Source organism: Oncorhynchus clarkii, chromosome 19 (genome assembly GCF_045791955.1).
Source record: "Oncorhynchus clarkii lewisi isolate Uvic-CL-2024 chromosome 19, UVic_Ocla_1.0, whole genome shotgun sequence".
NCBI lineage: Eukaryota > Metazoa > Chordata > Actinopteri > Salmoniformes > Salmonidae > Oncorhynchus > Oncorhynchus clarkii.
In genome coordinates, this window is record NC_092165.1 from 7,525,008 (window position 1) to 7,538,529 (window position 13,522).

At 43.1% G+C, this 13,522-nt stretch overlaps 1 pseudogene; it reads left to right on the forward strand.

Annotated features, from left to right (window-relative positions):
* Nucleotides 1–174: 174 nt before the first annotated feature.
* LOC139375527 (T-cell ecto-ADP-ribosyltransferase 1-like) lies at nucleotides 175–12,499 on the forward strand (annotated as a pseudogene).
* Nucleotides 12,500–13,522: the final 1,023 nt, after the last annotated feature.

Sequence of the window (13,522 nt, forward strand, 5' to 3'; positions counted from 1 at the left end):
CTCATATGAGCACTATGAGCCCTATGATCCCTATGAGCCCTATGACCTCTATGCGCACTATGAGCACTATGAGTCCTATGAGTCCTGAGAGCCATATGAGTCATATGAGTCCTATGAGCACTATGAGCACTATGAGCATTGTGAGCACTGAGTTCTATGAGGACTATGAGCACTATGAGGACTATGAGCTCTATGAGTCCTATGAGCACTATGAGCACTATGAGCATTATGAGCACTGAGTTCTATGAGAACTATGAGCACTGTGAGGACTATGAGCTCTATGAGTCCTATGAGCTCTATGAGTTCTATAATGAATATGAACCCTATGAGCACTATGAGTCCTATGAGCACTATGAGCACTATGAGTTCTATGAGTGCTATGAGCACTATGAGTCCTATGAGCACTATGAGCCCTATGAGTTCTATGAGTCCTATGAGCACTATGAGCCCTATGAGTTCTATGAGTCCTATGAGCACTATGAGCCCTATGAGTTCTATGAGTCCTATGAGCACTATGAGCCCTATGAGTCCTATGGGCCCTATGAGTCCTGGTCAACTGTAGTGCACTATTTAAGGAATAGGGTGCCGTTTAGGGGACATTCTGTGAAGTGATGTATCTCATAACAAATGGTTAACTTTTGATTCCCATGAAGGCCTTTTTTTCTCTGTCAGCTGTTGTCTGTTTTTTCTTAGTTCAATAAGAGAAGCAGCATTTAGCAAATCATAGGAGAAAAGTGATATTTCATGTTTGATGAGTGAATGTGCATTGTGAGGGAGGGATGAGAGAGAGAGGGATACCAGAGAGTTGTATAGAGGGAGGGAAACCAGAGAGTTGTATAGAGGGAGGGATACCAGAGAGTTGTATAGAGGGAGGGATACCAGAGAGTTGTATAGAGGGAGGGATACCAGAGAGTTGTATAGAGGGAGGGATACCAGAGAGTTGTATAGAGGGAGGGATACCAGAGATCAGTGGAGGCTGCTGAGGGAAGGACGGCTCATAATAATGTCTGGAACGGAGTCAATAGAATAATATCAAACATGGTTTCCATGCCATTAGTATGAGCCATCTTCCCTTCAGAAGCCCCCTATGTTTTAGATGCCTCAGTGTGTGTGCACGCGTGCGCGCGTGTGTGTGTGTGCTAAAGTATCCTTTTCTGGCGTTCCACTGTTTCATCACAATTACACGCAGGGGTGAATCCTAACTTCCACTTAAGTCAAACATTCACTTAGTAATGCATTGATGTCATATGGAGACTAAATGAAAATTGGACCTGAAGTTAGGATTCAACCTTTAGTGATGTATAAGAGAGAACCAAAGGATTCTCCTTTTCTGGCCTTCCACTGTTCTGACACAATTACCCTGTCAGGTTACTTCTTCATCCAATTGTCATTTGCTTTCACTTTCATTTCCATGGCAATCAGGTCACTCTCATTTCCTGTCAATGGTCAGGTGGAAGGTAACATAGAAGTAGAGCCAATCATTCCAGTTCTACATGAAGTACATTAGCAGGATGCTACAGATGTCCAGAAAGGACAAGAGTCTTTAAAGGACAGAGAGAGAGAGACGGAGGAAATATGGAGAAAAGGAGAGGGACCTGACAGGAAAAATAATATCACAGTCTTAGAAGAACATGAGAAAGGAAAACGTGAATGACAGAGAGTTGTAAAGAGGGAGGGACACCAGAGAGTTGTATAGAGGGAGGGATACCAGAGAGTTGTATAGAGGGAGGGATACCAGATAGTTGTATAGAGGGAGGGATACCAGAGAGTTGTATAGAGGGAGGGATACCAGAGAGTTGTATAGAGGGAGGGATGTGAGAGAGAGGGATACCAGAGAGTTGTATAGAGGGAGGGACACCAGAGAGTTGTATAGAGGGAGGGATACCAGAGAGTTGTATAGAGGGAGGGATACCAGAGACTTGTATAGAGGGAGGGATACCAGAGAGTTGTATAGAGGGAGGGATACCAGAGAGTTGTATAGAGGGAGGGATACCAGAGAGTTGTATAGAGGGAGGGATACCAGAGAGTTGTATAGAGGGAGGGATACCAGAGATCAGTGGAGGCTGCTGAGGGAAGGATGGCTCATAATAATGTCTGGAACGGAGTCAATAGAATAATATCAAACATGGTTTCCATGCCATTAGTATGAGCCGTCTTCCCCTCAGAAGCCCCCTATGTTTTAGATGCCTCAGTGTGTGTGCACGCGTGCGCGCGTGTGTGTGTGTGCTAAAGTATCCTTTTCTGGCGTTCCACTGTTTCATCACAATTACACGCAGGGGTGAATCCTAACTTCCACTTAAGTCAAACATTCACTTAGTAATGCATTGATGTCATATGGAGACTAAATGAAAATTGGACCTGAAGTTAGGATTCAACCTTTAGTGATGTATAAGAGAGAACCAAAGGATTCTCCTTTTCTGGCCTTCCACTGTTCTGACACAATTACCCTGTCAGGTTACTTCTTCATCCAATTGTCATTTGCTTTCACTTTCATTTCCATGGCAATACGGTCACTCTCATTTCCTGTCAATGGTCAGGCGGAAGGTAACATAGAAGTAGAGCCATTCATTCCAGTTTTACATAAAGTACAGTAGCAGGATGCTACAGATGTCCAGAAAGGACAAGAGTCTTTAAAGGACAGAGAGAGAGACGGAGGAAATATAGAGAAAAGGAGAGGGACCTGACAGGAAAAATAATATCACAGTCTTAGAAGAACATGAGAAAGGAAAACGTGAATGACAGAGAGTTGTAAAGAGGGAGGGATACCAGAGAGTTGTATAGAGGGAGGGATACCAGAGAGTTGTAAAGAGGGAGGGATACCAGAGAGCTGTAAAGAGGGAGGGATACCAGAGAGTTGTATAGAGGGAGGGATACCAGAGAGTTGTATAGAGGGAGGGATACCAGAGAGTTGTAAAGAGGGAGGGATACCAGAGAGTTGTATAGAGGGAGGGATACCAGAGAGTTGTAAAGAGGGAGGGATACCAGAGAGTTGTATAGAGGGAGGGATACCAGAGAGTTGTATAGAGGGAGGGATACCAGAGAGTTGTATAGCGGGAGGGACACCAGAGCGTTGTATAGAGGGAGGGACACCAGAGAGTTGTATAGAGGGAGGGACACCAGAGAGTTGTATAGAGGGAGGGACACCAGAGAGTTGTATAGAGGGAGGGATACCAGAGAGTTGTATAGAGGGAGGGAGTGGAAGAGAGAGGGATACCAGAGAGTTGTATAGAGGGAGGGAGTGGAAGAGAGAGGGATGACAGAGAGTTGTATAGAGGGAGGGAGTGGAAGAGAGAGGGATGACAGAGAGTTGTATAGAGGGAGGGAGTGGAAGAGAGAGGGATACCAGAGAGTTGTATAGAGGGAGGGAGTGGAAGAGAGAGGGATGACAGAGAGTTGTATAGAGGGAGGGAGTGGAAGAGAGAGGGATGACAGAGGAGATAATGAACGTATGAATGAAGGTTAGTCAAAGCTTCTGTATACTACAAACAATCTGTATGCTTTGGGAAGGAGGTGTCTGCTGTTTACTCAGAGGTGGTGATGACAGACACTTCATGTGTGAATACTCAACAATCACACAAAATACACTGAGGAACAATACAATTACTAAACACAGAGAGAAAGATTGAGTGGGGAGAGAGAGTGGTAGAGATAGAGAGAGAGAGAGTGGTAGAGGGAGAGAGAGAGAGATATAGGGAGGAGTCAAAGATGAGTTTAATGTCATTCCCACTGATTGAAGGAGAGAAAGTGATAGAAAAACAGGTTGAGTGAAACTATCCCTTGTTTATTTAAACCACCTCCTGAGTGTTCCACCTACAATGACATTAACACAGGTAACACATACAACACAAACACCATCCAAAGCCATTCATCCTAAATTAATACACCTTTATTGTTTGATTGAGAGGTATTTAATACAAAGAACACATTTTGTCTGAAGAGGGAGATTACTCTTTCCCAGTTGAGTAACTTTCACCAGAGATGACAGTTTCTCCACCTTGTTTTGATTTACATAGTTTTTTTTCTCATAGTTTTATTTCTCATCGTTTATTTCTCTGTTTCTCACAAAGGTTATGATAGAGCAATCCTTGCATGAGTCAGAGCATTCGAAGCATTCTTCCACAGAAACAGCACAGTACAGTACAAGATACAAACAGACTAACAGCCATGTAAAGACCTTGACGTGGAGCTAGATGGAACAGTACAGTACAAGATACAAACAAACAGACTAACAGCCATGTAAAGACCTTGACGTGGAGCTAGATGGAACAGTACAGTACAAGATACAAACAGACTAACAGACATGTAAAGACCTTGACGTGGAGCTAGATGGAACAGCACAGTACAAGATACAAACAGACTAACAGCCATGTAAAGACCTTGACGTGGAGCTAGATGGAACAGCACAGTACAAGATACAAACAAACAGACTAACAGCCATGTAAAGACCTTGACGTGGAGCTAGATGGAACAGCACAGTACTGGTACAAGTTACAACAGGCCTTTACTGTAAAAGATATCCCAAGGAGAATAACCTGTATAAATGAAGGTTCAATTAAATAATACACATACAGGCTACCAGTAGAAACACAGAGGAGAATCAAGACTGTAGCCGGACAACACAACACCAGGAACAGAGTGGAGAATCATGGCTGTAGCCTGACAACACAACATCATCAGGAACAGAGTGGAGAATCAAGGCTGTAGCCTGACAACACAACATCATCAGGAACATAGTGGAGAATCAAGGCTGTAGCCTGACAACACAACATCATCAGGAACAGAGTGGAGAATCAAGGCTGTAGCCTTGACAAAACAACATCAAGAACAAAGTGGCCTGACAACACAACATCAGGAACAGAGTGGAGAATCATGGCTGTAGCCTGACAACACAACATCAGGAACAGAGTGGAGAATCATGGCTGTAGCCTGACAACACAACATAAGGAACAGAGTGGAGAATCATGGCTGTAGCCTGACAACACAACATCATCAGGAACAGAGTGGAGAATCATGGCTGTAGCCTGACAACACAACATCAGGAACAGAGTGGAGAATCATGGCTGTATCCTGACAACACAACATCAGGAACAGAGAGGAGAATCATGGCTGTAGCCTGACAACACAACATCAGGAACAGAGTGGAGAATCATGGCTGTATCCTGACAACACAACATCAGGAACAGAGTGGAGAATCATGGCTGTATCCTGACAACACAACATCAGGAACAGAGTAGAGAATCATGGCTGTAGCCTGACAACACAACATCAGGAACAGAGTGGAGAATCAAGACTGTAGCCTGACAACATCATACAATATCTTTTTGCATACTGTAGTACCACATGAAAGTTAAACATGTCTTCCAATAAGGTGATTTACAGTATCGTTATATTGGTAGGTGATAACTGTCTCCAAAATACACTCTTTTCTCATGTTCACCTTCAACAGAGAAGCCTGTTAAATACTGAACAAAAATATAAACGCAACATGTACAGTGTTGGTCTCATGTTTCATGAGCAGAAATAAAAGATCCCAGAAATGTTCCAAATGCACAAAAAGCTTATTTCTCTCAGATTTTGTGCACAGATTTGTTTACATCCCTGTTAGTGAGCATTTCTCTTTTGCCAAAATAATCCATTCGCCTGACATGTGTGGCATATCAAGAAGCTGATTAAACAGCATGATCATTACACAGGTAATGCGCTGGGGACAAAAAAGGCCACTCTAAAATGTGAAGTTTTGTCACACAACTCAATGCCACAGATGTCTCAAGTTTTGAGGGAACGTGCATTTGGCATGCTGAATGCAGGAATGTCCACCAAAGTTGTTGCCTCACAAATTAATGGTAATTTCCCTACCCATAAGCCGCCCCCAACGTAATATTAGAGAATTTGGCAGTACGTCCAACCGGCCTCTCAACCGCAGACCACGTTTAACCACCACGCCAGCCCAGGACCTCCACATCCGGCTTCTTCACCTACCGGGATCGTCTGAGAAAAGCCACCCAGACTGCTGATTAAACTGTGGGTTTGCACAAGCAAAGAATTTCTGCATAAACTGTCAGAAACTGCTTCAGGCAAACACATCTGCATGCTTGTCATCCTCATCAGGGTCTTGACCTGACATTGTAATCAACTTCAGTGGGCAAATGTTCACCTTCGATGGCAACTGGCACGCAAATGCGTTCTTCACATTTGCGTGATCGAGCGGTTTGCTGATATCAACGTTGTGAACAGAGTGCCCGTGGTGGCGGTGGGGTTATGGTATGGGCAGGCATAAGCTATGGACAATGAACACAATTGCATTTTATCAAAGGCAATTTGAATGCACAGAGATACCGTGGTGAGATCCTTAGGCCCATTGTTCTGCCTTTCATCCGCAGCCATCACCTCATGTATCAGCATGATAATGCACATCCCCCTGTCGCAAGGATCTGTACACATTTCCACAAAGCTGAAAATGTCCCATTTCTTCCATGGCTTGCATACTCACCAGACATGTCACCCATTGAGCATGTTTGGGATGCTATGGATTGACGTGTACGACAGCTTGTTCCAGTTCCAGACATTATCCACCACCTTCACAAGTCATTGAATAGGAGTGGGACAACATTCCCACAGTCATTGAAGAGGATTGGGACAACATTCCCACAGCCATTGAAGAGGAGTGGGACAACATTCCCACAGCCATTGAAGAGGAGTGGGACAACATTCCCACAGTCATTGAAGAGGAGTGGGACAACATTCCCACAGCCATTGAAGAGGATTGGGACAACATTCCCACAGCCATTGAAGAGGAGTGGGACAACATTCCCACAGCCATTGAAGAGGAGTGGGACAACATTCCCACAGCCATTGAAGAGGAGTGGGACAACATTCCCACAGGCATTGAAGAGGAGTGGGACAACATTCCCACAGTCATTGAAGAGGAGTGGGAAAACATTCCCACAGGCATTGAAGAGGATTGGGACAACATTCCCACAGTCATTGAAGAGGAGTGGGAAAACATTCCCACAGCCATTGAAGAGGAGTGGGACAACATTCCCACATCCATTGAAGTGGAGTGGGACAACATTCCCACAGCCATTGAAGAGGAGTGGGACAACATTCCCACAGCCATTGAAGAGGAGTGGGACAACATTCCCACAGCCATTGAAGAGGAGTGGGACAACATCCCCACAGCCATTGAAGAGGGGTGGGACAACATTCCCACAGCCATTGAAGAGGAGTGGGACAACATTCCCACAGCCATTGAAGAGGAGTGGGACAACATTCCCACAGCCATTGAAGAGGAGTGGGACAACATTCCCACAGCCATTGAAGAGGAGTGGGACAACATTCCCACAGCCATTGAAGAGGAGTGGGACAACATTCCCACAGCCATTGAAGAGGATTGGGACAACATTCCCACAGGCCACAATCAACAGCCTGATCAACTCTATGTGAAGGAGATATTGAATGTTATTCTGATCCACGCCCCTACGTTTTGTTTAAGGTATCTATGACCAAAAGATTCATACTGTATCTGTATTCCCAGTCATCCATATATTAGTGCCTATTGAATTTATTTAAATTGACTGATTTCCTTATATGAACTGTAACTCAGTAAAATGTTATGTTCATTTTTCATCAACTATCCTAAGTGATTTATAGTACAGTGTGTGCACACATCTTTAGTATAGGGTCTGTGAATCAGCGGGAATCGAAACCACCACCCTTACATTACTAGGGACACATTATCAGCCAAGAGAAACAGGACCTCAGTTCTTAACTGTCAATGTGTTTCACTTTTGCTAGATTTTGTAACACTAGCAGTACTGTATGATGTGGTATAATCAATCAATAAGGTCCAAGGGGGTGTGGTATATGGCCAATATACCCCGGCTAAGGGCAGTTCTTACACATGACTCAACGTGGAGTGCCTGCATACAGCCCTTGGTGGTGGTATATTGGCCATATATCACAAACCCCTGAGGCGCCTTATTGCCATTATAAACTGGTTACCAGCATAACTAGAGCAGTAAATATACATGTTTTGTCATACCTGTGGTATACAGTCTGATATACCACAGCTGTCAGCATATCAGCATTCAGGGCTGGAACCACCCAGTTTATAACACAACCTCAGTTACTGTAACTTTAGTGGTCAGAAGTACAACAATGGCACCATTTTATCCAAACACATCAGAATGTTTGATGAACGTTGCTGGAATGCAGACATCCAACATTCTGTTCTTGAGAAAACATTGACACCCACTTTAAAATCTGTAGAAACCTGTGATTGTTTGTGTGTGCGTGTGCATGTGTGTGTGTGTGTGTGTGTGTGCCAATGTCTCCTCCTTCTCTAGCCTTCCACTGTTTGGATACAGTCACCCACAGGGGCAACTCTTAACATCCACTGTGTGTGCTGGTGTCCATGTGTGTTATTGTACTTCTACCCGAATGACACGCTAAGCTTGGACTAAAACCACACAGGTCCAATACAAACACTAATAAAATGTCCCTGTATTGAGGCAGTAACAGGGTGATGGGGACTAATAAAATGTCCCTGTATTGAGGCAGTAACAGGGTGATGGGGACTAATAAAATGTCCCTGTATTGAGGCAGTAACAGGGTGATGGGGACTAATAAAATGTCCCTGTATTGAGGCAGTAACAGGGTGATGGGGACTAATAAAATGTCCCTGTATTGAGGCAGTAACAGGGTGATGGGGACTAATAAAATGTCCCTGTATTGAGGCAGTAACAGGGTGATGGGGACTAATAAAATGTCCCTGTATTGAGGCAGTAACAGGGTGATGGGGACTAATAAAATGTCCCTGTATTGAGGCAGTAACAGGGTGATGGGGACTAATAAAATGTCCCTGTATTGAGGCAGTAATAGGGTGATGGGGACTAATAAAATGTCCCTGTATTGAGGCAGTAACAGGGTGATGGGGACTAATAAAATGTCCCTGTATTGAGGCAGTAACAGGGTGATGGGGACTAATAAAATGTCCCTGTATTGAGGCAGTAACAGGGTGATGGGGACTAATAAAATGTCCCTGTATTGAGGCAGTAACAGGGTGATGGGGACTAATAAAATGTCCCTGTATTGAGGCAGTAACAGGGTGATGGGGACTAATAAAATGTCCCTGTATTGAAACAGTAACAGGGTGATGGTGGACTAATAAAATGTCCCTGTATTGAGGCAGTAACAGGGTGATGGGGACTAATAAAATGTCCCTGTATTGAGGCAGTAACAGGGTGATGGGGACTAATAAAATGTCCCTGTATTGAGGCAGTAACAGGGTGATGGGACCTACTTCAACCTTTTCTCTCCCTTTCTTGGTAAATAACGAGTGTTGACATTCTGAACGACATTAGTGTTTAACAATGGCAACATTCTCCTGAACAAACACTGTTATTCATGTGACTTTTTTGTGTCTTATGGAGACAAAAGAGTGTGTCCAGTGTGTGTGTGTGTGTGTGTGTGCGTGCGTGTGTGTGTGTGTATGCCTGCGTGCAATGGGACCTGTATTAATCTGTGTCAACAATATAACTGTTGGATTAGGTTCTAACTATACAGTGGCTGGACTCCACCATAAACTACACAGTCAGTGACTGGACTCCACCATAAACTACACAGTCAGTGGCTGGACTCCACCATAAACTACACAGTCAGTGGCTGGACTCCACCATAAACTACACAGTCAGTGGCTGGACTCCACCATAAACTACACAGTCAGTGGCTGGACTCCACCATAAACTACACAGTCAGTGGCTGGACTCCACCATAAACTACACAGCCAGTGGCTGGACTCCACCATAAACTACACAGTCAGTGGCTGGACTCCACCTTAAACTACACAGTCAGTGGCTGGACTCCACCATAAACTACACAGCCAGTGGCTGGACTCCACCATAAACTACACAGTCACTGGCTGGACTCCACCATAAACTACACAGTCAGTGGCTGGACACCACCATAAACTACACAGTCAGAGGCCCAACCACTAAGGCCACATCCCAATATTCTCAATCTGCTTCCGTCCTCTTCCTGTCCCATTTCCTTATCTCCTATCACAGATCAGAAAGACCTCACCATATGAATGCAATAAGATGGAACTCTATCAACCTACAAGGCCTCTCACATCTCAGTCATAACAAAGGAATAGAACTCTATCAACCTACCAGGCCTCTCACATCTCAGTCATAACAAAGGAATAGAACTCTATCAACCTACCAGGCCTCTCACATCTCAGTCATAACAAAGGAATAGAACTCTATCAACCTACCAGGCCTCTCACATCTCAGTCATAACAAAGGAATATAACTCTATCAACCTACAAGGCCTCTCACATCTCAGTCATAACAAAGGAATAGAACTCTATCAACCTACCAGGCCTCTCACATCTCAGTCATAACAAAGGAATAGAACTCTATCAACCTACCAGGCCTCTCACATCTCAGTCATAACAAAGGAATAGAACTCTATCAACCTACCAGGCCTCTCACATCTCAGTCATAACAAAGGAATAGAACTCTATCAACCTACCAGGCCTCTCACATCTCAGTCATAACAAAGGAATAGAACTCTATCAACCTACCAGGCCTCTCACATCTCAGTCATAACAAAGGAATATAACTCTATCAACCTACAAGGCCTCTCACATCTCAGTCATAACAAAGGAATAGAACTCTATCAACCTACCAGGCCTCTCACATCTCAGTCATAACAAAGGAATATAACTCTATCAACCTACCAGGTCTCTCACATCTCAGTCATAACAAAGGAATAGAACTCTATCAACCTACCAGGTCTCTCACATCTCAGTCATAACAAAGGAATAGAACTCTATCAACCTACCAGGCCTCTCACATCTCAGTCATAACAAAGGAATAGAACTCTATCAACCTACAAGGCCTCTCACATCTCAGTCATAACAAAGGAATAGAACTCTATCAACCTACAAGGCCTCTCACATCTCAGTCATAACAAAGGAATAGAACTCTATCAACCTACAAGGCCTCTCACATCTCAGTCATAACAAAGGAATAGAACCCTGTCAACCTACCAGGTCTCTCACATCTCAGTCATAACAAAGAAAAGGTAACAATCTTAACCAGCATTATTAGAATATTGGAATACTGTATAAATCATACCCTGGACACTGGCAGGAGAGACCACTGAATCCAAACACACACTAATGTACCCAAAGGCCTTCAGTCTTGACACGGTGCAATCTGCACATCAACCAGCAGAGGGCAATATTTAACTCAACCAGCTAAAGGAATGATAGGCAGACAACCCTTTGACTAGGCCCTGGGTAGGCACCACACTGTATGTGTTTGATTATGTACAGGGGATACCTAGTCAGTTGCACAGCTGAATGTGTGTGTGGTGTGTGTGTGTGTGTGTGTGTGTGTGTGTGTGTGTGTGTGTGTGTGTGTGTGTGTGTGTGTGTGTGTGTGGTGTGTGTGTGGTGTGTGTGTGTGTGTGTGTGTGTGTGTGTGTGTGTGTGTGTGTGTGTGTGTGTGTACTGAGCTAAGGGGTTCGTGGTTTGAGGGGTACGTGCCTGTGAACATAACCACAAGAGCTCTGGTATAACAAGACCCCCTGAAAGCTGAACATTTGAATGCTGATTCTGTATCTTTAAAGACAGTTAATCTCCATTACAAGTTGACATTGGACCAACACATTTTGACATCTTGACAAGACACAAGATCCTAACTTTTACTGTATTTTTTCCTGCCTTGGAATTTGGGTGTGATCTCCAAGATGGTAAAATACAATAATATTTAGAGAGAGAGAGAGAGAGAGAGCTATTTCTATACTAGATATGTATTTGTTTAAATTTACATATATTTAAAACATATAGAAAATTGTCCTCTGTTATTACACATTTTGCCTGTATTTTTCTACCATAATGTCTGAAGGTTCATCTCAGCCTGGTCTCAATTCCCCCAAATCCTTAGACATGTTCCCTAACCCCGTTGATGACAAGTACCAACTGAAAAAATGTACAAGAAGGTGCAGGAGGAATATCTTCCAAATGAAAACAGCAATGTAAGGATCTTCAAACAAGCCTGGATAGAGGCAGAAGGATGTGCAATAGATGTGAAGGAATGATTCCAAAAGGACAAGTCCAAGTACAAACAAAGACCTGTCACACCACATATCGAAGAGCGAACATGGAGTTTGTCGATGAAGTGAAAAAGGTCATCAGATTTGGCTTCTTTGCCTCCAGCTCTTTCCTAAAGGTCTTGACATATTTTGGGGAGGAGTCCTGCTTTGAGATAAAGACATGTTTTGGCGCTGACCTGAAGTCCTACCCAGAGATGGGGAATTATGAAAAGGAGGTGTTAATTCCACCAAATGAAGCGTTCAAAGTTACTGCCGTGCAGTAAGAGAGAAAATTATGAAAACCTGTGGTACAATGTTGTGTATAAACTAAAGAGTATCAAGCCCACCTTAGAGTAACCTGCATTTCAACATTTTTAAGAAGCCAATTATTAATTAAGAAAATAAATCTTGATCTTGAGTCATTGTCCCTAAATAGAATTGAAATCAAACAGTCCGGCTACTTATCCTTCTTATAGTAAATGAATCCAAACAACGTGTCCTCAGTGTCTAAAGCTTTTATTGTAATAAGATAATTGGTTTATTGGTGGATGTTACATAAAGACCTCATCCTGACTACCAGAAATAGTGATTATTAAGATGTTTGTATTAACCTGTGTATCAGACTTTAAAGCACTTATATACCTTCTGCAGCTTGTGGCAAAATGAATAAAGAAAATCATTGAGCTTGACTACAGTATGTCTCGTCCTTTTAGTTTTCACTTTCACTGTACTACATTTAGACTGTCTGAAGATACAACATTACATGGGCCACTGATTAAGATGTAATATAACATGACACGAGTTGAATTGTCCAATAAAGTGAATCTGGAAGCCAGAGGTGTGGACTCGTGTCCCATGACTTGGACTCGAATCAGACTCAAGTCACAAATATGATGACTTGCAACTCGACTTTGACTTTAACACCAATGACTCGTGACTTAACTCTCCAAGCCCAAATGTAAAAAATGATACAATTAAAAAAAGTGTGCAGCGCATCAACTCTTCATGTAACGGATAACAGTTTGAATCATACAGCAGCCAATAAAGTTTTGCCATCTGAGACAAATGCAATGCAGAGGAATGTCGGTGGGTGAATTCGGTCTTTCTCATGGCTACCCATGTAGTTCCATGGAAATATTATGTTTATTTGGAAAGCAATAAATATAGATATATTTTAAAGTTCTCATGATTTGTGTAAATGTAATATACTAACTATTACTCGTGTTAAAAATATGAAATGGTATTACATTTGGTGAAGAACCCATATGACTTGTTTAAACTCAAAGTTTAGGACTTGCCTCGGACTTGCCTGTCTTGACTTGGGACTTGAGTGCTAAGACTTGAGACTTACTTGTGACTTGTAAAACAATGACTTTGTCCCACCTCTGCTGGAACTACCAACTGGTGGGGGGAATATTTA